The following is a 27,568-nucleotide window of genomic DNA, read 5'->3' on the forward strand; positions in this document are numbered from 1 at the left end:
GTGGTTACAGCGATTTTTACGCTATATACTTTATACTTGAATGATGCTGGGGATCCCCTGGAACCCCCTCAAGGACCCATGGGGGTCCCTGGAACCCCACTTTGAGAACCACTGTATTCATGATATATAAATCTGTACAATGTGTTAGACACAGCATGAGAACCCCCCCCCATTGCCCCCGCAACCACACCCCCCCCCCCCCCCCCCCCCCCCCCCCCCTAATTATTACATTATGAAACAACAGCCTGTCTGTCTGTCTGTCTGTCTGTCTGTCTGTCTGTCTGTCTGTCCTCACACCCTGTCTGTCTGTCTGTCCTCACACCCTGTCTGTCTGTCCTGTCCTCACACCATGTCTGTCTGTCTGTCCTCACACAGAGACACAGAGGAGTCAGGACCAAACCCAAAGCCAGCATAGAGAGGTTCAGTGAATGTGGGCTGGACGGTGATCAGGTGTGTCAATGTGTTTGAGGACACTTCATAGAAGGACAGAATCCCTTCAGGACAGTCCAGATACACTGCTACTCTGTTGGAGTCAGAGGGACGATCAGGAAGGTAAGTGGCCTTACTATTGTGATAGACAATGTATATGTTACCATGGTTACCATCTTTACAGTCCAGATCCCAGGACATTTCATTGAGTCCAAGGCTACAGTCCTCACCCCTTTCCTTTCCTACTGATCCCTCTGTAGGTCACTCCTATATGAACCCCTCCACTCCTCTCTACCTCCCAGTAACAGCGTCCAGTCAGACCCTCTGTACACAGAACACTGACCCTTTCCATCAAACCTGTCTGGATGATCAGGATATGAATGAAGCTGTTCCACCCGAGTCGCCTTCCGGTTGTTCTCTGACAGAGAGAGGAATCTGCTTGCTGTGTTTGTGTCCAGTGTGAGACGATGTGAATCTGATGAGAAAACAACACAGTAAACATTAAAACATCCCTCACTGAGTGACACACACACACACGCACATACGCACGCACGTACGCACGCATGCACGCAAGCACGCACGCACGCACGCACGCACGCACGCACGCAACGCACGCACACACAGTACAATGTAATTATCAAGGTCAGTTGTGATGTTTTTTGTTTTGTTTTGTTTTGTTTTGTTTTGTTTGTTTGGGGGGGGGGGGGGGGGGGCTAACACATTTAAACATGAATATTGTGAATATTGTACAGATTTAAAGATCATTAATACGGTATAGTTCTCAAAGTGGGGTCCCAGGACCCCCAAGGGTCCCCAGCAACATTAATGTGTATAGCACCAAAATCAGTGTAACCACTTTAACCATTTAGTGAATATTTGAAAATAAATGAGCTCACAACACGTTGCATCGCGATGTGTTGTGCACACACACACACACACACACACACACACACACACACACACACACACACACACACACACACACACACACACACACACACACACACACACACACACTTTCCAAACATGTTCATATTTTTCATACAGTAATTTAAAAAAATAGCAGGTCTACAAGATTACAGCACGGCACCAAGTGATGTTCTGTGATCTTGTAGATCTGCAGACCTGTTAATACAGCATCCCATTAATTTGAACCACTTTATCCATATTTTACACGTTGGCTATTTAACACATTTAGAGCTATAAAACATCTGTGTCATTTTAGATTAGATCTTTATATTTAGCAACAAGGAATGTCAGAAAACTCTTTTCTCCATATTCTAACCTGTTGTGATTTTACCTAAGTTAGCGCCCCCTATAGTGTACTTGATCATACTACAGCATTACACAAAAGTACCTAAAGTACTAGATCTACAAGCTCCAAACATGGCGTGAAGTGACGCGTTTGGAGCACAGATGTTTTCTAGCTCTAAATGTGTTAAATAGCCAACGTGTAAAACATGGATAAAGTGGTTCAAATGAGTGTAATGCTGTATTAAACATTTTGCTGGGGACCCCCTGGAACCCCCTAAGGACCCCTGGGGGTCCCCAGACCACACTTTGAGAACCAATGCTATAAAGAACCATCAACCACTTTAACCCTTCATCGACCGGTGTCTCCCATCGCTCTATACTTGGTCTGCTCAGTTTCTCCCTCCACACTCCAAAATAGCCGATCTACAAGCTCAAAACGTGTCGTAGCATGATGTGTTGTAAGCTTGTAGATCTGCTATTTACAATGAATGTACACGTATTAAGACATGTCCAACATTGGGACGCAGGGTTTAAATGGTTAATGGTTCAAAGAAGGTTCTTTGAGGAACCATTTGTGGTTGTGAGCTTGTAGATCTGATATTTGTCAGAGCCCTGAGGAACTCCAGTCAGTGACGTGGGTTTAAGAGTTTAACATATAAAATAAATATCATTAAAATGATGTCTTATTAATTAAAATCAGTTCCTGATTGCAGGTTTAATTAACCACTTGAACCCTGGTGAACCTATTCTGTATTCATAATTCTAAAACAGCAGATCTTCAAGCTCACAACATGTTGCAATGCAACAAACACGACAGACAGACGGACGTTGTGAGGTTGTAGATCGGCTATTTTCACTATATTTAGACAGTTCTGTTTTAATGCATTTATTTTTGGGGGAAATGTTCTTCATTTCAATACAACAATACATTGATACAAAATTAAAAAAGTACTGTAGTTAAAAAGTACTGTAGTTGTAATTTGTACTTTTTTATACTTGAGTATTTACTCGAGTAAATGCTTTGTCCACCACTGGTTGTCAGGACGGAAGAATGGCCAAACATGGAATAAATTCCTTCTCAAGACATTTCCTCACTAATGTGTTTGTAAAGATGTCTAGTAACACATTTCAAAAGGTTGAAACTCCCCTAGGGCAGCGGGAACAGCCACGCCCACTTTTCCTGCTCGTCACAAAGCCTTGTTTTGTGTGAGAATCTATATTTCTGGGAGCGTGTCAAATTCAAAAGTATCTTTATTAGTTTGTTGAATACTAGGAGACACTGCTCCTCAGGAGTCCAGATCACCTGGAGGTCCTCTGGTTCCTCCAGAGGTCCTCCTGGATGGAGTGGAGGAGTGGAGCAGGACTAGGGTGCACCTCACCTGGGTAGAGGGGAGCATGAGGTCCTGGGCTGTTCCCCCTCTCCCCTCTATGGATGTAGTCAGCAACACCACACTTCTCAACACTTTTTATCTGCTGAATAAGAGCTAAGCCTGTTGCCACTTCACACACTGATTGAACTGTGTTTTAAATGGTCTCTTTAGGGGGTCCTGAACCCCAGTTTGGGAACCACTGCCCTGGAGGGGGGTTGAATTTCAATGTTTTGGATTGTGTTACTAAACACCTTTAAAACACATTGGTGAAGGTTTTTATAATATCCTCTGAATACAAGGAGGGAGGGGCCAACAGAGTATAAAACAGTGTATAAAATGTCAATTGGACGGCAGACAGACAGACACTCACATCTTGTAAGGAGTTGAGGTTTGATCCAGTGTTCTCCTGAATGATTCACACTGTAGGAAATAGAACAACAATTAATCAATGTCTGACTGTCTAACACACTGTCTCCACTACCTGACATAGTTCTGTTTTGATATGACACACACACACACACACACACACACACACACACACACACACACACACACACACACACACACACACACACACACACACACACACACACACACACACACACACACAGCTAGAAATTCTTGAACACAAATAACAGTAAAGAAGTGTTTCAGGATACAGATCAAGTCTCCTCCATTTTTGGCACACTATCACTGTATATTAAATCTATGTTAGAATATAGGACACTATCACTGTATATTACATCTATGTTAGAATATAGGACACTATCACTGTATATTAAATCTATGTTAGAATATAGGACACTATCACTGTATATTACATCTATGTTAGAATATAGGACACTATCACTGTATATTAAATCTATGTTAGAATATAGGACACTATCACTGTATATTAAATCTATGTTAGAATATAGGACACTATCACTGTATATTAAATCTATGTTAAAATATAGGACACTATCACTGTATATTAAATCTATGTTAGCATATATGACACTATCCCTGTATATTAAATCTATGTTAGAATATAGGACACTATCACTGTATATTAAATCTATGAATAGAACCATGGATCATATAGGATCAAATGATCATCTGGCTCTAATTGTCCCAGAGTAAAGACTGAACTGGTAAAAACAGTGTTTTGTTTTTGTGTCCAAACCTCTTGGAATGACCTACAGCTCACACTAAAGATCTGTTCTCCTAGAACACGGTGGGCACTTTTTATTTACAGAGTTCCATACTGACTTTGATAAAGTGAAAGCTTGAAACTTAAAGTGAAAACTTGAAACTTACTCTAAACATATATTTTTTCATTGAATTATAATTTTGACGAAAAAAAACTGGCCAGCCAGTTCAACATTGTAAGGGAAACACTGCACTAACCAACATGGACACAGTCCAAGTCTACTCACTTCAGAGTTTCCAGTGCAGCAGAGAGCTTCTTCAGACCAGAGCCTCCTAAGTGGCTGAAGTTCAAGTCCAGCTGTTTCAGATGGGAGGGGTTGAAGGTCAGAGCTGAAGCCAGAGAAGAACAGCCTTCCTCTGTGAGCCCACAGCCTGACAGCCTGCAGAGAAATCCATATTTAACAAAGTGCTGTTGATGTTCAAGTAGAGATCCACACAGAGAGAAAACACACTATTTATTTACCTCAGGATCTGCAGTCTACACTCTTCACTCTTCAGTAGAGCAGAGAGTTGGTCCAGTTGTGATTCCTGCAGGCAGTTGAAACTGACGTCCAATTCTCTCAAATGGGAAAGATTAGATCTGAGAGCTGAGACCAGGATGTCAAATCCTGTCTGTGTGATGTTACAGCCAGCAAGTCTGTAATTAAAGATTACATATCTGGATTGATTATCAGAGTTTTGGAGGAGGGACCAAAGAGATGAAAGAACAGGCAGGCATGAATAATGTGAAGTAAATCATGGTTATTTTCCAACAGGAAGCTAACTGTATGACGTCTGGACATCATAGATGTCTTATGTTATAGACCAGGGGTTTTCAAAGTGGGTGACGGGGGCACCCTGGGGTGCCTCAGAATAATTTGATGATATTTGGAATTCAGCAATATCACAACATTAATATCACTTCACTATGTGAACACCTGATTTGCACTGTAGATGAGTTATTTTTCCATCTACAGCCAACTCCTCACCAAAAATAGCAGATCTACAAGCTCACAACGTGACGCGTTGTGAGCTTGTAGATCGGCTATTTTTTGGTGAACCTTCCCCCCAGAATAGGGATGCTGGGGTTCAAGTGGTTAAACGTCAAGTATAAAGTTATTTTCAGTCAGTTCTGATGGAAACAGATATTTCTCTGTGACGTAGCCTACCGTATCTCAGGTGGAAAGATGTGCATATTTGTATCACTTATGTAAGATTCTAAAAATGAACAGTGTAACTCAGGGGTGCCGTGGATGAAAAGGTTATTTACAGGGGTGACCTGCGTCAAAAAGTTTGAAAACCCCTGTTATAGACCACATGAGACTCACAACATATGTCCACATATGGGCATTCCAAGTTATTGGCTTAATATTGATTATATGAGTGATCTCCATAGTCCATATACAGTATGGACATATTCTTGTTTCTATTCAGTGTGGGTTACCATGATATCAACATTATTGTCTAAATGAAACAGACAACAGACTGCTGTCGCTGGTGTGCTGGGGAACCAGCAAACCTTCCAGTCTGTGTTTACACCAGTTTGACACTCAATGATTGTGTAACTGGATGTGATAATTCCCCAGCAGCCATGATGGATCACATATTGTATTTACTGTACCGTATCATTGTGATGTGATGCCAGAGTGAGAACTAACCAACACAAACTCTGACCGTATCATGATTCTAGTCAGTGTGGGATACCATGATGTCAACGTAATGCACACTCCTCTTATTATAATAAAACAATAAATAATAAAAACAGAACTAATCTAAATAATGCTGGTTAATTAATCTGACCTCAGTATCTCCAGTTCACAATGTGGACTCTTTAATCCAGCAGAGATGAGTTCCATGAATGAATCCTCCACGTCGTTATAACTGAGATCCAATTCTCTTAGATGTGAAGGATTGGAGCTGAGAGCTGAAGACACAATTTCATAATCTGGCTTTTTGAGATCACAGCCAACAAGTCTGTAAATGAACAATACGTAAAATCACATATTAGATCAAGTTCATGATCAAAGAAAAAAAATACATGCCCAAAATAATGAACTATCAATGACTATCAACCTCAAATATGAATCACATGGTGAGGGATATGTGTACTCAATGCAGCGCCAAAAGCATTTACACTTAGACCAGGGGTGCCACAATGTGAATATTTTAACTGTTTGTTGTGTTGTGTGTCTTTAATGGTTATTTTATGTTCATAGGAGTTTTGTCATTCTAGGGTCAAGACCACTTGACCTTTGATGTTCAATGTTTTGAGGGCACAAAGGTCAAATGCCAGGACAGGAAGGTCATCAAATAAAACAATGATTTAAAGTCCACGGAAATAATTAATTTAACGCTTACTGCCATTTACGAGTATACTCGTTAATTGATGCGCGCAAAAACACACAGTCTCGCACACACACACACACACACACACACACACACACACACACACACACACACACACACACACAGTCAGACACACGCTCACACACACATTTCACAGGATTTTTTTTTTTTAAGAATAAAATCGGTTCTACACGGCGGCAGAACCGCTTAATAGGGTTTACTCCACTGTGGCGTAGAAGTAAATGTATTGGAAATAAGACATACTCAAGTAAATTAGCCTACAAATACCTCGAATCTACTTAGTTACTTTACACCAGTGGTTCTCAACCTGTGGGTCGGGACCCCGGCCCAGAGGGTAGCACGGGTCTTCCAGGACCCGATTACCCGAGACCCGAACCGAGAACTGAGCCGGTTCGGGTCTAAAATATTGACATGTCCCTCGGGGCAGGGTAGGGTAGGGTATAATCGCCACGGGTCCGTTCGGGGCATACCGAAATAATACATTTACCCGTAAGGATCCAAGAGGACCTGAACTTTAAAATATTGTGTTTACCCTTCAAATTTAAAATATATATTGTTTTTAATAAAAACAAATTAAACATTGGCCAAATTGTCAAATATCAGTGGCAGGAATTCAGCAGATCTACATGCTCACGATGCCTCATGTAGATCTGCTATTTTCACAATAGAACCGTGTTATACAAAATGTAATTCCTCAACTCTTAGTGCTCGTCAGGGTTGGGGGGGGGGGGGGTCCCCAGTTAAATATGATTATTTTGGGGGTCACAGGCTGAAAAGGGAACCCCTGAGAACCACTGCTTTACACCACTGTCTACAGCAAGCATGGTTCCCAAACTTTTTAGCCCGTGACCCAAGAGGATGAGAGGACACGGTTTAATGCCTTTATAGCCTACGTTGTCTTGTCTTGGTGTTTTGTTTGTATATTCCTTATGCCTGCGTGGTTTTCACCACGAGTTCATGACGCACAGGGAGAGAGACATGGACGACCATCAAATGGGGTGTCCATTGAAAGCCATTTCCTCTCTAAACGGTGCGAAGAAGCGTATTTCAAAACAAGAGCCTTTCTTATACTATCGATCATTCAACACGTTTATTTTGAAATTGTACTGGAAATAGAAGTAGCCAGATATCCCTACTTCATGCCACTGATGTCAGAGCCTAGAGGGCTCTGCACGCACACACGCACGCACGCACGCACGCACGCACGCACGCACAAACACACAGGTGTTTGATTGACGTCTTTAATCCACATTAATTGCTCCGCACAAGTGAGCATGTACTTTTTGAAGACACGCACATGCGTGTGGGCTGTGGGTGTTCTGCACAGACTCTGTGCAGACTGTAGGCATGGGTATAAGATATGCACTGCACTGAACGTGTACAATGACTTTATAATGATGTTCTGATTATCACACTGATAGCCAGGGTAGTGGTATTGATACAGGTGCTGTCCCGATGAGACTCTAGATCTGGTGGTCCCCGGACCACCAGATCTCTATAAATGTGCCGAAAAGAACAGATGTATAAGCTGTCGATACGCCATGATGCAGTGCGTTGAGAGCTTGTAAGTCTGTTTTTTTCCCAGCCGTCCACGAGCACACAGAGAACTGCTGTAATGGAGCTGCCGTGGCAGAGATTATAATTGCCCTCTAGTTATAGAGGGTAAAACTAAATACAATATTTAAGGTATTTATTATTTTAGTAATAGAGGGCAATTAAAATGTATTAATCTTTCTCTTTTACTGCCAAAGCTAATCATCTTGTCTGTTCAACGCCAGCAAAACACTAACCTTTGAGATTTTATAGAATAACATGCCTCCATGATTTCCATCCGCTCAGTTTTTTTTAAAAGAGGCCTGCAGGTCTTTTAGTGTCAAAAGAAAGTGCAAAGATAGAGCCAGTGGAATGTGGCTTGCTTTCACCCAAAATCAACCCATAACAGAAAAAAGTTGATCCAGGGCCTTCTTCTGTGTGTGGGTGTGCGTCACATGACTTCAGGCTGTGTGCACCGTCGTTGCTATGGCAACTCACAGCCCGCAGACACCCACCAGCTGTTCCATGGCCCAAATCAGGATTTGACGAGCGAGCGACACGTGACGAGCACTCGTCATAGGCAGTAAAATAGTTAATAGGGATATGCTTTATTTGCACATAAACACTATACCACCAGTCACTATTTGAGACCTGATTATTATTGGACAGTTTACATCCCCTATCATTTCTACTTATGGTGTTATGTGTGATGGTAGATTGATTCTCTTCTAATACATTTTCTATTCACATGACTACTAACCGAGCCTTTCTGGTGTTCCTCACAGCTGGGACCAGTCTGGATTTCCCAAATGTTGGTGCTCTGTATTTGCCCAGGTCCAACTCATCCAGAACCTCCTCTGACGTCAGCAGCATGTGGGCCAGAGCTGAACACTGGCTCTCAGACAGTTCTGTCTTTGATCTGTCCCCCGACTCCAGGTACTGTTGGATCTCCTGATGCAGTGAGTGGTCGTTCATCTCCATCAGACAGTGCAGGATGTTGATACATCTGTCAGGAGAGAACCTTTGATGATTCATCTTCTTCAGGTTGTCAATGACTCTCTGGATGCTCTTTGGACTGTTCTTTCTCTGACGCAGTAGGCCTCCTAAAAGACTCTGGTTGGACTCCAGTGAGAGGCCATGAAGGAAGCGGAGAAAGAGGTCCAGGTGGCCATTCTTACTCTTCGAGGATTTTTCAAAAGCTCTCTTCAGGAAGTCTTCCAAGGTGCTGACATCAACTCCCAGGAATTTCATCAGTACCTTCCTGTTCCTCTGTGTGTAACAGTGGAACAGGTAGACTGCAGCCAGAAACTCCTGGATGCTCAGATGAACAAAGCTGTAGACCTTTCTCTCAGATTGAACAGTCTCTTCTTTGAAGATCTCTGTGCACACTCCTGAGTACAGCGAGGCGTCTTTCACATCAAGACCACACTCTTGCAGGTCTTCTTGGTAGAACATCATGCTACCTTTGTCCAGATGTTCAAACGCCAGCCTTCCCAGCTTCAAAAGAACCTCCCTGTCAGCCTCCATGAGCTGCTGTTGATTCGCATCATGACTCTCATAGTACTTCTTCCACTTCCTCTTGGTCTGAACCCACAGGAAGTGGCTGTACATCGCAGTCTGGGTCTTGGGCAGATTTTCTGTCTCGTCTGTCTTCAACATGTCCTCCAGAACGGTAGCAGTGATCCAACAGAAGACTGGAATGTGACACATGATGTGGAGGCTCTTTGATGTCTTCATGTGTGAGATGATTTTGTTGGCCAGCTTCTCATCACTGAATCTCTTCCTGAAAAACTCCTCCTTCTGGGGGTCTGTGAAGCCTCGTACTTCTGTCACCAAGTCAACATATGCAGAAGGGATCTGATTGGCTGCTGCAGGTCTGGTAGTTATCCAGAGGAGGGCTGAGGGGAGCAGATTCCCCTTTATGAGGTTTGTCAACAGCAAGTCCACTGATGATGTCACTGTGGCATCAGAAACAATGTCATTGTTGTTGAAGACATCAGAATCAATGTCAATGTTCTCGAATTTCAACGTAAACCTGCTTTCATCCAGACCATCAAAGATGAAGCCAACCTTCCAGACGGCGAGCTGCTCTGCTGTGACCTTCTTTAATTCAGGATGGAAACGATGAATCAGTGAGAGAAGACTGTGCTGCTCATCTTTGACCAGGTTCAGCTCCCGAAATGAGAAGGGAACGAGGAGAATGACATCTTGATTTTCCAAACCCTTTGCCCAGTCCAGAGTGAACTTACGCACAGAGAAGGTTTTTCCAATGCCAGCAATGCCCTTGGTCAGAACTCTTCTTTTAGGTGTCTCTCTGCCAAGGAGGAGGGGCTTAAAGATGTCACAGCATTTGATTGGTTGGTCATGAAGGGTCTTCTTGGAAGCTGTCTCTAGCTGCCAGACCTCATGTTGGTTATTAACCCCTTCACTCTCTCCCGCTGAGAGGTAGAGCTCTGTGTAGATGCTGCTGAGGGAGGGCACTTCAGTGACGTATGTCACACGATCAAGACGGTTCAAACCGACCTTATAAACCTTTAAATACTCCAGCGGACTGACACCTGCTATGAGAAGACAATGAAGACATGTTAAACATGTTAAAGTTAATTTAGAACTTTACATGTAATGTAGCATACCATTAAAGCTATTTCTTAAATACCCTCCAGAAAATCTACAGTTTGTCAAAAATTAGGGACAACATAAAGAAAAAACAGATAAATAATCAATATCATTGGATCATTTGTTTCTGTCTAAATGTATATGTTAATCATCAGTATTTGGACATTGATACAGGAATACAATGTGGACATTTAGTCTGAAGATGTTTTCTGCTATTTAAACATTAATTAATTGATATGAAATGTTAATTAGTGTAAAATGTGTCCAGTCTTACTTTGTTCACTTGTGGTTTGACTGGATGTCTTCTGTTCAGGTGTGGTTCTGAGTCTCTCTCTGTGGAGATGAACACAATATAATATAGATAATAGATAGTTTAATAACTTATATTATTTAATTAACCACTTAAAACCTATATGCTTTGTCTTTCAATGAATAGTGCCGATATACAAGCTCAGGAAGTGCTGTGATGCCATGTGTTGTGAGCTTGTAGATCTGCTCTTTTCCCCATGGGTTTTGAAAATATTGTATAGATGAACATGTATTACATCACATGGCATAAATGATACAAAAACACAGCCCAGTTGTACACAAATGTTAATTTATATATCACTGTAGACTAGGGGTAATAGTTGTACATAATGTTCTTATATCACCGTAGACTAGAGGTAATAGTTGTACATAATGTTCTTATATCACTGTAGACTAGGGGTAATAGTTGTACATAATGTTCTTATATCACTGTAGACTAGAGGTAATAGTTGTACATAATGTTCTTATATCACTGTAGACTAGAGGTAATAGTTGTACATAACGTTCTTATATCACTGTAGACTAGAGGTAATAGTTGTACATAATGTTCTTATATCACCGTAGACTAGAGGTAATCGTTGTACATAATGTTCTTATATCACTGTAGACTAGAGGTAATAGTTGTACATAATGTTCTTATATCACTGTAGACTAGAGGTAATAGTTGTCAACATGTGTTCTGGAGGGTCATCAATGAGATGACAGGATGGAAGAGGACTGAGGACTGAGGAGGGACACAGCCCAGAGGAGAGGGTGACCACCTGGTTCAAACACTTGTGGATGATCTACGCCCGCTCATGACTTTCAGGCAGTGTTGTAAAGTAACTAAGTACATTTACTTAAGTAATGTACTTAAGTACAGTTTTGAGGTATTTGTACTTTACTTGGGTATTTCCAATTTCCAATACTTTTACTTCTACTCCACTACATCTGGGATCCAAATATTGTACTTCTACTCCACTACATTTATTTGAAACCTTATTTTCAAATATATATTATGATATTATAAAACATACGTAAACCACTTTAGCCCTATTTTATACGTTGGCCATTTGAAAATAGCCGATTTTCAACGCGTCGCATCGCGACACGTTGTGAGCTTGTAGATCTGCTATTTTGAAACATTTAGTACTTTTACTTTTGGTACTTTAAAGATTTTGATGCCAATACTTTCATACTTTTACTCAAGTACATTTTGAATTCTGGACATTTACTTGTAATGGAGTACATCTACAGTGCAGTATTGATAATTTTACTTAAGTACAAAATGTGAGTACTTTTTCCACGTCTGCTTTCAGGCAAACAAAATGTTACACCTGTGATACACACACATCAGGGCTGTTTGGTGAATGGCACGCAATATTATCTCCACTGTGTTGTGTCTTATAGTGTGTACATTGTAATGGATTAACATACTGTGTGTGTGGAGGTCCAGGTTCACTGAAGTCTGGAGGCATTCCTTTAGACATGTCACTCTTCACAGACACACAGCTGGGTGTTGGAGACTCTGGTCTGTGGACAATCATAAACATGTTTCTATAATTATCTCGTCAATAATAAAAAGGTTAGTTTGTTCAACATGATTTATTGTTATTTCTCGTTATAATAAATGTATAATAATTAAATATGAGAAACATTATTGGATTCTGGTTCCTCAACATTTCTGTGAAAAGGGAACACATCAAACTAGAAAGGGACGCTCCACAGAGCGCCAAACTTCACCAGGCAGTGTTTTCCACTGCTTAGTATCTATTATTGGTATGGTTGATACCAACATTCTGTTCTTAGTATCTATTATTGGTATGGTTGATACCAACATTCTGTTCTTAGGAAGGCAATCATCAAAGTTGACATTATTTGATTTGGTATAAAATCACCTCTGGGTAGAACACAGCCAATGTATTCTGTGGATTTATGTATCAAATATGGAAGGATTTTGTCACTCTAAAATATTAAGAGCCAGACCACGATGTCTGTTCAGAAGAGTTTGATAACAACTAAATGATGTGTTGTTTTCTGTGTGTTTTACATTCTGACCTGGGATCAGTAGAGTGGTGTCCATCTTTGAAGTGAATAGGTCTACCCATGGACCAGTCACTCTTCATGGAGACACAGCTGGGTACAGGAGACCCTGCTCTCTGCTGATGGACCCTGAGATAAAGAGAGGATCAATATGATTTTAAACAGGCGTTGACATTAAGTGTTGCCCCTGGCACGATCCAAGCACTTTTCCCATGGGATCTGGTGGCTCTAATTCACTTACCATACTAGGCAAAGTTTTTTGTGCAAAACAAATGCTTGGAATGGATTCAGAATCATGAAAACTCCCTAGATAGACCCCTCACATGCTACTTAAAGAAGATTTTTGGGGGGTCTTTTTTCCCTGTATGGGAAATTTTCACGCTGTAGCAGAGTGGGGTGGGATGCCTGTCCAGACTCCAGATGTATCAGTAATCAATGCTTTACTGTTCTGCATCTCAAAACCAATATGTTGGCAAAGGATAACCTCAGACTAAGATAATGTAGAGTCCAAGGATCAAGGTTTCATAAACGCCTTCAGGTATAATTTCTTCCCTAGCGGGAATGTCCGTGTAGAATTTCACGGAAATCACACTGTGTTCATGATTTGAGGCGCCCGACATATCCGCTTGGTTTAATGACTAGAAATACTGTGTAAGGATTTGCCTTCAGCCAGACATGCACGCATGCATGCACGCACGCACACGCACTTTCAAGTATCATTTCTTCCTCTGCCTAATGGGAAAGTGCGTGCAAAATTTCACAGGAAGATTTGTGGCATTTTGTTCAAAACGGAGCACTGCAAACTTTAGAAGCCAATCTTAGCCAATCAGGATGGAATATGAAATATTTGACAAATCCGTTTGGTTTAATCACTATAGATATAATGTGTACTGATATTAGTACAAAATCTAAATGTTTGACAGTGCTCTGACATCCAGGGAGTGTGTGTACTGTTTTGCTGCGACACATGGACACACACACACACACACACACACACACACACACACACACACACACACACACACACACACACACACACACACATGGACGGACGGACGGACGGACGGACGGACAGGGTGCAAAACAGTCTCTGCCATGTCTTCAGCCTACTGAGGACTAGTGCTTTTCTAAGTACCCACAGTCGCACAAATGTTATACATGTAGATCACTTTGTTGTGTTATATTGCTGTGTATATTGTAAAGGAGGATTCACTTACTCTGTGTGTGGAGGTCCACTGAAGTCAGGAGGTGCCCATCTAGAATGGTCACTCTTCATAGACACAAGGCTGGGTGTTGGAGACTCTGATCTGTGAGGTTTGGCAGAACTCTGACTTTCATCCATCTCTAGGTCTTTATTAAACCTGTCAGGGTTACAGTCAATTAAATATATCATCTCTATGTCTTTGTTAAACCTGTCAGGGTTACAGTCAATGAAATAGATCATCTCTAGGTCTTTATTAAACCTGTCAGGGTTACAGTCAATGAAATAGATCATCTCTAGGTCTTTATTAAACCTGTCAGGGTTACAGTCAATTAAATATATCATCTCTATGTCTTTGTTAAACCTGTCAGGGTTACAGTCAATGAAATAGATCATCTCTAGGTCTTTATTAAACCTGTCAGGGTTACAGTCAATGAAACAGATCAATAATGTATGCGTTTGTTAATACAGTATTTATCATAAATGATTCATGCTCTTTGTATTGCTTATTTATTGATATAATCTAGAATCCACGTTGAACCTGGACATGTCATTATAGGTCTCATTAAAAATAAAATAGCAGATCTACAAGCACAAAGCATCACAATGCAATGTATTGGTACTTTTGCGTGACACTGTCAGGTTGTGTGTGTGTGTGTGTGTGTGTGTGTGTGTGTGTGTGTGTGTGTGTGTGTGTGTGTGTGTGTGTGCGCGTGCGTGCGTGCGCGCGTGCGCGTGTGTGTGTGTGTGTGTGTGTGTGTTTTATTACCACAACCACTGATGGGTAATGCATGCAGTTTACTATGACACGGTTCTATCCAGTGGAGCTTGACTCATAATCATCAAAGTTGACATTATTTGATTTGGTATAAAATCACCTCTAGGCAGAACACAGCCAATGTATTCTGTGGATTTATGAATCAAATATGGAAGGATGTTGTCATGCTAAAATACTGAGTGCCAGACCACGATGTCTGTTCAGTAGAGTTTGATAACAACTAAATGATGTGTTGTATTCTGTGTTTTACATTCTGACCTGGGATCAGTAGAGTGGTGTCCATCTTTGAAGTGAATAGGTCTACCCATGGACCAGTCACTCTTCATGGAGACACAGCTGGGTACAGGAGACCCTGCTCTCTGCTGATGGACCCTGAGAGAAACAGAGGATCAACATGATTTTAAACGGCGTTGACATTAAGTGTTGCCCCTGGCAGGTAAATAAAACTTTCATGCCAGTGTAGTTTGCTTTCAGGTTGCCCGACGGGGCAAGTGCTTGTTTAAGAGGGGACGCAACAACCGTCTATAAACACACCACCAGATATCTGTCTAATCACTTGAACGTGGCCAGAGCGCTCTGTCTTCTGGTTAGGGTTGGGTATCGTCATCGATACTTTTAATGGTATCGATCGCATAACTTCGATACTATCGAGTATCGGTTCACGTAAAAACGAACGATACCTTGTTTCGATACTCTTGAACACACCCCTGGCCGGTCGCATCTGTAACAGTTGGGCTACTGAAAGTTTAATGACTGCTTTAGTAGGCTACACTCGTTACTGTGAAAATAGCCGACAATTGCCTATAATGTTTATTATTATGATGATTATCCAACGTCTATACTCTCCACTCCGCCACACTGTGTGATCATCATCATCGTAGACCCTATCAATAGCCTAGCTGAAAAAAGTATGTGTATATTCTATTGTAGACAAACACTATAATTATACATATACATAGCTAATTACTCTACTACTAGGCCTACTTAACATGAAAATGGCTGAATAACTGGCTTAATAACCTATTGTGGTGTGTAAAATAGCCCATAGAAAAAGGCAAATAATAATTATAACTAGAAATACTGTTCCTTCGAAACAGTGTGGGCTCGCTTCCAACCCAACAAATAGGATACTTTAAGGTACTGTAAGGTACAGTACCTTACAGTATTGTACTGTACCTTACTATACTGTACTGCACCTCACTGTACTGTACTGTACTGTACTGTACTGTACTGTACTGTACTGTAACTTACTGTACTTTACTGTACTCTACTGTACTGTACTTTACTGTATTCTACTGTAACTTACTGTACTTTACTGTACTCTACTGTACCTTACTGTACTGTACTCTACTGTACCTTACTGTACTGTACTGTACCTTACTGTACTATACTATACTGTACTCTACTGTACCGTACTGTACCTTACTGTACTGTACTCTACTGTACCTTACTATACTGTACTTTACTGTACTCTACTGTACTTTACTGTACTCCACTGTACCTTACTGTACTTTATTCTACTTTACTGTACTTTATTGTACTTTACTGTACTCTACTGTACCTTACTGTACTGTATTGTACTTTACTGTACCTTACTGTACTGTACTCTACTGTACCTTTCTGTACCTTACTGTACTTTACTGTACTCTACTGAACCTTACTGTACTTTTACTGTACTCTACTGAACCTTACTGTACTGTACATATTCTATGTGTTCTAGATCTACATTTTTGATTCTGTGTTTGGGAACCAGCAACTGTCAAATGGACTCCAACTGTAGTGGAGTATATTGAGTGCATATACTGTAGGCTAACAATCCCAGATCACATCTGTCCTCCACTATGTCTATAACCAAGGCGTTCTTCTATGTGGCCACTCCAGACTGAGGAGTGGAGCATGGCTTTTATTGTGTTTGTGGATCTGACTTGGAAATGCATTGGTTTTGATATCTCCCTGACAACCAACAACAACCACTAATATGGCTGACTGTCCCTGCGGGCTCTAGGATATATGGCTATGGGATTTACATCCCATCGCCCGGACTTGATTCTTGATCACAGCTGTGTAATCAGTAGAGTGGAGAGGGACATTTATTTATAGTTTTAACTATAACTATAGTTTTATACATCACACAGCTTAGACATTTGGATCAAATCAGAGAGCAGACCTGTGTGAACGCAATGATATAGATAGCATTTCTGAAGTGTGAACACTGCAGCCACAGCGCCTTAACATAAACATGGGTCTATTATCCTTCTCTCCACTCTGTCCCCACTCACTAAACCCATTGGAAATGCATTGGGTGCTTAAAGTTAAACATTTTTATTTTTTTATATTTATACTACAAAACATTTCAAAACCAAAAGTACAAGCACACGTGTCCTCAGTAAGCTGAACACATAAAAATTTGAATGGTGTTGAAAGGTGTAAGCGTTTAAGAGATGAAGCGCGCCAAAGTTTTGAGGAGATACACATATATAAATAAATAATGAAGATAACATACGTGTGCTCGCCTTCCAGGCGAGCCCACAATAATAATAAATAAAAAGTATTGGAAATGGTATCGAAAAAGGTATCGTATCAATTCCCAGGTATCGAAAAAGGTATCGTATCGTTTCAAACGATACCCATCCCTACTTCTGGTCTGTGGAATGTAAAATAAGAGCACTGTTTACCTACAGTATAATGTGCTGGTTTAACTGAACTTTGCAAAGCAACGGTGCAGCAGTCAGAGAATCGACATCCCCTTGGTCAGCTGCTGACCAAACTAACCTCGATAACGATGTGGAAGTTTATCTGGAGCTCTTTGAGAGGACCACTGCTGGAGAGAGGTGTCCTGTAGCAGAGTGGGTGGGATATCTGTCCAGACTCCACATCTGTTTGGTGACTACTATAGAAATACTGTGTACCGATTTGCCTTCAGCCAGAAACACACACGCACTTTCAAGTATCATTTCTTCCTCGGCCTAATGGGAAAGTATGTGCAAAATTTCACAGAAATCACACACTACGTTCATGATTTGTGGCATTTTGTTCAAAACGGAGCACTGCAAACTTTAGAAGCCAATCTTAGCCAATCAGCATGGAATATGAAAAATTTGACACATCAGTTTGGTTTACTGTCAAACTAATTGTTCTGCAAAAGTCAGCCTCCTGGTGGCGCTATGACAGGCTGATCTGAAAAGATCAGACATCCAGGGAGTGTGTGTACAGTTTCGCTGCGATCGGGCAAACGCTGCCGGATATTAGCTGTTCACAGACACACACACACACACACACACACACACACACACACGGGCGCTGACACGGGCGGACGGACGGACAGGGTGCAAAACAGTCTCTGCCATGCCTTCAGCTTAGCAAAAACTAGTGCTTTTCTAAGTTTACCACAGTCCCAGGAACTTTACACATGTAGATCACTTTGTTGTGTTATATTGCTGTGTGTATTGTAAAGGAGGATTCACTTACTCTGTGTGTGGAGGTCCACTGAAGTCAGGAGGTGCCCATCTAGAATGGTCACTCTTCATAGACACAAGGCTGGGTGTTGGAGAATCTGCTTTGTGGCGTTTGGCAGAACTCTGACTTACATCCATCTGTAGGTCTTTATTAAACCTGTCAGGGTTACAGTCAATGAAATAGATCATCTCTAGGTCTTTATTAAACCTGTCAGGGTTACAGTCAATGAAATAGATCATCTCTAGGTCTTTATTAAACCTGTCAGGGTTACAGTCAATGAAATAGACCATCTCTAGGTCTTTATTAAACCTATCAGGGGTACAGTTTGATTGATTGATTGATTGATTGATTGATTGATTGATTGATTGATTGATTGATTGATTGATTGAAGAATTTACTATAAGGTTGCAGTGATGTCATTACGTGCGCATCCCGCATCAAAAACTCATTCAAGTCACCCAGGGACTCATTCATGTCATGGTCCTGGGGTCCCGGGGATGCGCCTCCATTGGAGTCCATGTTAAAATAATTTACTGCGTCGCGGTAAAAGAAAAACATTTTAAAATTCCACAGACACCACCATTGTTCATGGGTGAAAGCATCCTACTTTACCCTACGTTAACACAAATAAAATCCACGTAGAAAGTCTTAAACAGGCGATAGAAACGTCAATGTTTTGATTCCACTGACGTCCGACGCCTTTTTGCGTGCCCAAATTCATTAGGGGCACATGTTTTAGTAGTTTTAGTAGTTCTAAGTTCAAACATTAGCCAAATTGTAAAATAAATATAAGAAATAGGCAAACATTTTGAAAATAGCCGATCTACAAGCTCACAGCGCTCGAAAACATTGTATTGAGGACTCATCAAACTTTTCTGGGACCCATTTGAATGACCACCTGTGGGTCCCGGGACCCATTACATTGAAAACCTAGTAACATCACTGAGGTTGCATAAGACAGTTTCATGACAGTACAAATCACTGGTACAAGGTCAACTAAAAGGAGATCCTAGTAAGCTTTAAGGCTTATTTACACAGCAACCACTTAATGTATCTCATATAACATTGAAAGACAGACAGATGCAAACTACCACAACCACAGGTTGGTAATGCATGCAGTTTACTATGGGCGCGTTCGGAAATGCGCACTCAACGCACTGGTGTGCCATGTTGTCGTTCGTTTATTCGGTGCACTTGGTGCGTTGTCGTTCGGAAATCCAGTGCGCGGCGCACTGGTGTGTTGAGTGCACGCACTCACCAACCCTACTCAGAAGATGGGGTTAGGCGGTGTGGTGCGGTGGTTCGGTGTTCTGATTGGTTGGTTTTCATAGCCATGTCTCGAACGCTTCTCAGCTGTGAAGAATGGAGGAAATTACCGCAAAATGCAGCATTTGCAGCTTAATTGGTCGTTTGGCCTTGATAGTTTCACACACACATTAACGTGTAAACTAACAGCAGGTATGCCAATGCTATGAATTACATCTCCTTTCAATGTCAATGTTACGTTAGCATACTTAGCAACTGCTGCTTTTCAGAAAGTTTGCCTTCAGAGTTCAGAGTGAAAAAGCACACAGCTCCCTGTTAAAACTGGTCGTTTGTAAATAAGCCACACTGAACGCACTCTCCAACGTCACGCCCACTGCACTCACTACACCGAGCACACACTCGGTGCGGGTTTCCGAACGCACCCTATGACACAGTTCTATCCAGTGGAGCTTGACTCATAATAACCAGTAAGACTCCCTAATCGGGAGATAAGCGACCGTTAGGTCGCTTACACAAACTTTAGAAGGCAATTGTAGCCAATCAGGAGGGAATATGGGAAATGGCAAGTGTCCAAAAATGTGTTTTGCAAGAATCATGGTGTCATGGTGGTGCTGGGAATAGGGCCATGTGAGAAATGTGGGGTGGCGGTTGTGGTTTGGCAGCCAAGGAGTGTGTGTGCAAAGTTTGGCATGGATAGGGGCAACGGAGGCGGAGATACAGTATGAGTAGGGCAACAGTGTGACGTGCCGTGCCGTGCCGTGCCGTGACGTGATGTGACGTGACAGACAGACAGACAGACAGACAGACAGACAGACTGACTGACGGTGGATAGTAACTGCGACCTGATGGTCGCAATCAAAGTTGACATTGTTTGAGTTGGTATAGAATCGCCTGGCCCTAGGTAGAACACAGCCATGTATTCTGTGGATTTATGTATCAAATGTAGAAGGATGTTGTCATGCTAAAATAATATTAAGAGCCAGACCACAATGTCTGTTCAGTAGTTAGATAACAACTAGGGCTGCAAGCGAACCTTCGGGGATTCGAACGTTCGTTCGTTACATTGGCAATCGAAGTTCGAAATTAATGGGTTCAGGTTTTTTTCTTTTTTTTTCTTCTTTTTTTTTACACAAAAAATAATTATCAGAATGTGATAGGCCTATTCAGAATATCACAGTAGTAGAGATAACCAAATACGAAATAAGTTAGGCCTACCGGTAAACACTAACAGTTAATGGTGACCGTTAAAGTAGTTATAAAATGCACCAGAACAGCTTGGAGCGATCAAGGACCGTCCTCCGCTCCAATTCCGCTCCTGTTTGGGGCCGCGAACCATTACGGCGCCTCGCTGACACACGCTTGTTGACAGACAGTAAAGTGAGAGGCAGGAGTCTGAGCTGGGCAGAGAGAGACTTGTGTGTGCTCTGAACAGCGAACACCCATCCACGCACCCAAAGATTAAACAGCCTTTCTCCTAAGCATGAGCAAAGATGGATCATTGCAACCACCTAAAGGATCTATAATGCGATTTCTGGGGTTGTTACATCGAGACCAGTTCAGCCCGAACGCGACGCGCTCCGACGCATTCACCAAGTCTAATCATCATCCGTGCGACTCCGCTATACATTGAGCCTGTTCGTCAACAAACTGTGCAACATTTTCTCCGATTGGGTTGGATTTTCCAAGTGTTAGCCTACGTGTTAATGCGGCCACGCATCCACGCGTTTTCAATGGTTAAAACAGCGCATTTAAAACATTTCCTACACTGTTTTAGCTGGTTAAAGGTACAGTACGTTTGATGGTTCGGTGAACCGAACGAACCATCGAACGTTCGATGGTCCGTTCGGAAAATCCCCCCGAAGTTCGAATCCCTAAAACAGGGCTAGATTACAGCCCTAATAACAACTAAATGATGTGTTGTTTTCTGTGGGTTTTACATTCTGACCTGGGATCAGTAGAGTGGTGTCCATCTTTGAAGTGAATAGGTTTATGCATGGACGCGTCACTCTTCATGGAGACACAGCTGGGTACAGGAGACCCTGCTCTCTGCTGATGGACCCTGAGAGAAAGAGAGGATCAACATGATTTCAAACAGGCGTTGACATTAAGTGTTGCCCCTGGCAAGTAAATAAAACTTTCAGGCCAGTGTAGTTTGCTTTCAGGTTGTCCGACAGGGCAAGTGCTCGTTTGAGAGGGGACGCAATATCTGTCTAATCACTTGTGTCTCTTGGTCTCGTGGTCTTCTGGTCTGTGGAATGTAAAATAAGAGCACTGTTTATCTATAATGTGCTGGTTTAACTGAACTTTGCAAAGGAACGGCACAGCAGTCAGAGAAACGACATTCCCCTGGTCAGCTGCTGACTAAACTAACCTCGATAACGATGTGGAAGTTTATCTGGAGCTCTTTGAGAGGACCACTGCTGGAGAGAGGTGTCCTGTAGCAGAGTGGGGTGGGATGCCTGTCCAGACTCCAGATGTATCAGTAATCAATGCTGTGAACTTCACTGTTCTGCATCTCAAAGCCAATATTTTGGCAAAGGAAAACCTCAGACCAGGATAATGCGGAGTCCAAGGACCAAGGTTTCATAAGCACCAGGCCCTGGTGAGGAGGCCGATTTAAAGACTTTCAGGTATAATTTCTTCCTCTGCCTAGCGGGAATGTGCGTATAGAATTTAACTGAAATCACACACCGTGTTCATGATTTGAGGCACCTGACATATCCGTTTGGTTTAATGACTATAGAAATGTGTACCGATTTGCCTTCAGCCAGACACGCACACACGCACGCACGTACGCACGCACGCACGTACGCACACACGCACAAACTTTCAAGTACCAGTAAGACTCCCTAATCGGGAGATAAGCGACCGTTGGTCGCTTATCTCCACAAATATCACAACCTCCACCTCTCACGTCATACGGGTAGCCATAGTTACACCTGGAATGTTGAATCTCCATATATGGAGATAACCTACTAGGGTTGGGTATCGTCGGCGATACTTTTAATGGTATCGATTCACTGACGTTGATACTATCGAGTATCGGTTCACGTAAAAACGAACGATACCTTGTTTCGATACTTTTGAATGCACCCCTTGCCGGTCACATCTGTAACAGTTGGGCTACTGAAAGTTTAATGACTGCTTTAGTAGGCTACACTCGTTACTGTGAAAATAGCCGAGAATAGCCTTTAATGTTTATTATTATGATAATGATCCAACGTCTATAAAATAGCTCATAGAAAAAGGCAAATAATAATTATAACTAGAAGCAGTGCTCTTCCGAGCACAGGTCTCCACCAGGCCACACAAATCAGCCTGTTATAGCGCCACCATGAGGCTGATTTAAAAAATGTGGGGCAGAGGTTCTGAATTAGCATCCAGGGAGTGTGTGTGCTCAGTTTGGCAGCGATCGGGCCAACGGCGCCGGAGATTAGCTGGTAACAACCAGGCCACACAAATCGGCCTGTTATAGCGCCACCATGAGGCTGATTTGAAAAATGTGGGGCAGAGGTTCTAGATTGGCATCCAGGGAGTGTGTGTGCTCAGTTTGGCAGCGATCGGGCCAACGGTGACTGAGATTAGCTGCTCACAAACTGCGAGGACGCACGGACGCACGCACGCACGGACGGACGGACGGACGGACGCACGCACGGACGGACGGACGGACGTGCTCTCCCTCAGCCTTCGGCTGGTGGAGACAATAATAATAATAAATAAAAAGTATCGAAAATGGTATCGAAAAAGGTATCGTATCGATTCCCAGGTATCGAAAAAGGTATCGTATCGATTAAAAGGTGAACGATACCCATCCCTATAACCTACGCATCACACAAAGTCTGACCTCACCAGCCCATACTTGGGCATGGACGACTTATATCTCCATATACGGAGATGGCCATATATGGAGATACGATGACATCACAGAGTCCACAGCTGATGATGTGGCGTGATGTCATACAATAAACAAACAAGCCCTATATACTGATGCGATACGATGACATCACAGAGTCCACAGCTGATGATGTGGCGTGATGTCATACAATAAACAAACAAGCCCTATATACTGATGCGGAGATATGAGCAGGGCAAAGGTGTGACGTGTGACGTGTGACCGACCGACCGACGGACGGCCGGTGGAGGTTTTCATTGCGACCGTAAGCGACCGTTGGTCGCTTATCTCCACAAATAGGCCAAATGTTTGTTTTACCAATTATTACACTCTATGTGAACATTTACATCAACAAATCCCAAGTACTATGCAGAACGACCCATTTCAAGTTTTTAATGTACAACAATATTTAGAAAATAGGTCTACAAGCTGACAGTCCTCGTCCCTTATATTCCCATAGGTTATATGGAGATCTCAGTGTTTGTCAGTCCTTGTTCATTTATGCCCATATATGGACATCTCTATATCTACTGTAACAGTCCTTGTCCCTTTATGCCCATATATGGAGATCTCTTAACTGTAAGTCCTTGTCCCTTTTATGCCCATATATGGATATTCCTGATGTCATCAGTATATGAACATATATGGGCTTTCTGATATGCCCATATATGGAGATCTCTTAACTGTAAGCCCTTGTCCCTTTTATGCCCATATATGGATATCCCTGATGTCATCCGTATATGCCCATATATGGGCTTTCTAATATGCCCATATATGGAGATCTCTGTATCTCCATATATGGGTATAAAAGGATACTTCAGGTCTGACATCAGGTTTGTTTATATTGGGTTGCTAGGTTTGACATCACAAACTCTATGGGCCATCTGACCTAGAAATTTATATTTGGGCATAGATGACTCATCGTGACCTCATCACACGTCGACCGCACGTGTGACGTGCGGTCGACCGCACGTGTGACCGACGGACGGCCGGTGGAGGTTTTCATACTAAACTGCGACCTTACGGTCGCAATAATTTCTTCCTCGACCTAATGGGAAAGTGTGCGCAAATTTTCACCGAAATCACAAGCTGTGTTCATGATTTGTGGCATTTTGTTCAAAACGGAGCAATGGAAACTTTAGAAGCCAATCTTAGCCAATCAGGATGGAATATGAAAAATCTGACGAATGCGTTCGGTTTAATCACTATAGATATAATGTGTACTGATATTAGTACAAAATCTGGGAGCACTGTCAAACTAATTGTTTGACAGTGCTCTGACATCCAGGGAGTGTGTGTACTGTTGTGTACACACACACACACACACACACACACACACACACACACACACACACACAGACAGGGTGCAAAACAGTCTCTGCCATGCCTTCAGCCTAGTGAGGACTAGTGCTTTACTAAGTACCCACAGTCGCAGGAATTTTATACATGTCATGTAGATCACTTTGTTGTGTTATATTGCTGTGTATATTGTAAAGGAGGATTCACTTACTCTGTGTGTGGAAGTCCACTGAAGTCAGGAGGTGCCCATCTAGAACGGTCACTCTTCATAGACACAAGGCTGGGTGTTGGAGACTCTGCTCTGTGGCGTTTGGCAGAACGCTGAGTTTCATCCATCTCTAGGTCTTTATTAAACCTGTCAGGGTTACAGTCAATGAAACAGATCATCTCTAGGTAGGGCTGTGCGATATGACGATAATTATCGTCTCGGCGATACAGCTTTGCCACGATAGGCCATTTCAGAATATCGTTTCTCTCGTGATACAAACAGTCATTTAGAAAAGGCTCTGGAATCTGGATATACAGCGAGTGCACGTTCCATGAGTCGCAGCTCGATTGCTTAATTTATACTTCTATAGTACGGTGGTGTAATTCGCCAAAAAGAACAGATCTACAAGCTATAACGTGTCGCGGCTCAACGTGTCGTATAGCTTGGGGATCTGTCCCCTGCTTTCACGGCCCCTCCCCCGGGCAGCACGCAGACAGGCTACAGAGTGTCTACAGCACTGACTGAGTTGTGTGCAGGAGCTGAGGAGCACCGAGCAGCACGGCACACTGGCCCACGATTTAGTTTCACTTTCACGGGACTTTGTAAAGCAGGGATGCAGCTTGGCCTGCATTCTTTGGAGCATATTTTTCATAATGGATGCATTAAACTAACAGGACGCAAACTACTGTACTTATCCGTCCTGCTATCGCTATCAGCCATCTCACTGCTTGCAAAGCTGTGCTGGAGTCTCCACTCTGGCAGTATTGATGAGATGATTTAGATCACCTTGTAAATCCATGCTTCTGTTTTTATTAACTACAAACAAGTAGCTTTTTGCTGCGATTTGTAAAGTGCTTTGTTTGTTATGTTTTCACCATTGATGCATGCGTGTGTCGTCGCGTCTCGCGGTGAAATCGTAGCGTCTATTTTGCGTCTATTACATAATTGGCTTAGTTATAAAACCATGCCATTATTGTTAGTAGAAAAGCTAAAAGCTAGGATGATAATGAGTGAGTAATTCTCTAAAAAGAAAGCTTGTATCATAACAAACCTCCTGACTTTGGTTGGTCATAAGGTAATTTGTTTTCCCTGAAGTTTCAATGGTAAGGCATGGGTTGTTGTCAACCTGTGGGTCGAGACCCCCAGAGAGGTCCCGCCAAATTGTTTTGAAAATAGCCGATCTACAAGCTCACAACACTCAAAAAAACATTTTAAGGGAACCCATAAAACATTTCTGGGACCCATTTGAATGACCTGAACCATCATCACACCAACTAGTAAATATTTTGAGGTAAAAAATTATAATTGTTTAATCAAAAATCTGAATGTTATCATTAAAAAATCATAGATTAGGCTATCTATCTTTCTATCTGCAGCATAAAAATGAATAGATTATCTATAGAATATCTGTGTGGGTCTAATAATCATAATAAACCTAAAAACTCGCATAAAACAGTATCGTGATAATATCGTGTATCGTGATACTGCATGAAGCATATCGTGATAATGCTTTTTGCCAGTATCGCCCACCCCTATCTCTAGGTCTGTATTAAACCTGTCAGGGTTACAGTTTGATAGATTGATTGATTGATTGATTGATTGATTGATTGATTGATTGATTGATTGATTGATTGATTGTATTAGAAGGTTGCATAGGAAAAAGTACAGTTTCATGACAGTACAAATCACTGGTACTAAAAGGAGATCCTAGTAAGCTTCATGGCTTCTTTAAACAGGGACCACTTTATGTATCTCATTGAAAGACAGATGGATAGAACACAGTACTTTGCATAGGATATCATCAATAACAAAGGGGGGGGCGGTAGTAAAGAATAAAAAATAAAAGGGAAAATAAATAGTATATAACGGGCTGACAAAACGAGCGTGTTTAAAGTATTGTTTCAACACATCGCTTGGATTACCCCCGCCGCTAAAAAAGTAGAGATGCAAGAGACGAGTATAGGACCATTGCTTTTTGGATACAACGCTTGGTGACGGTAAGAGCGGTTGATAACCTGGTGAACTACCCCCGGAAAAAGCTCATTTGAGCATGTTATGAGCAGGAACCTCATCTCGTAGTGCAGCGGAGTGAGAGGTTCCGAAAGGAGCTAAGGAAGTACTGTGTCAGCACCAGCTGTTACTAAGTTATAATGTAGCCTAGTTGTAACGTAAATGGCTTCTAAGTCAAGACTTACGCATTACTAAAATGTCAGGTGTTGCACCACTCTAACGTATCTCTAAGTAACTACTAAATATTTACACCAGCCTTTGGGCAGCACTAAGTCCTTACTAAGCAACCTATCTCTATGGGAGTAGAGCAACTACACCTACTAACGTGGCAGACAGCATTATATCGGATATTTAATTAATTCAACAGTGAAACGACCCATCTGTTTAA

At 42.0% G+C, this 27,568-nt stretch overlaps 1 long non-coding RNA gene and 1 pseudogene across 2 annotated transcripts in view; one reads left to right on the forward strand and one right to left on the reverse strand.

Annotated features, from left to right (window-relative positions):
• LOC308308390 overlaps positions 1–27,568 on the forward strand; it is a 319,469-nt gene that overhangs the window by 69,069 nt on the left and 222,832 nt on the right. The window lies entirely within an intron of this gene.
• On the reverse strand, positions 253–14,412 carry LOC308308421 (protein NLRC3-like; annotated as a pseudogene). Its single transcript, XR_013963387.1, has 8 exons — positions 14,288–14,412; positions 13,086–13,199; positions 12,461–12,560; positions 11,014–11,065; positions 8,895–10,684; positions 4,540–4,653; positions 3,424–3,466; positions 253–904 (listed from the first exon to the last, which is right to left on the reverse strand). The product of XR_013963387.1 is annotated as a protein NLRC3-like (transcript).

This window comes from Nannobrachium achirus (genome assembly GCF_963921795.1).
Source record: "Nannobrachium achirus genome assembly, chromosome: 23".
Taxonomy (NCBI): domain Eukaryota; kingdom Metazoa; phylum Chordata; class Actinopteri; order Myctophiformes; family Myctophidae; genus Nannobrachium; species Nannobrachium achirus.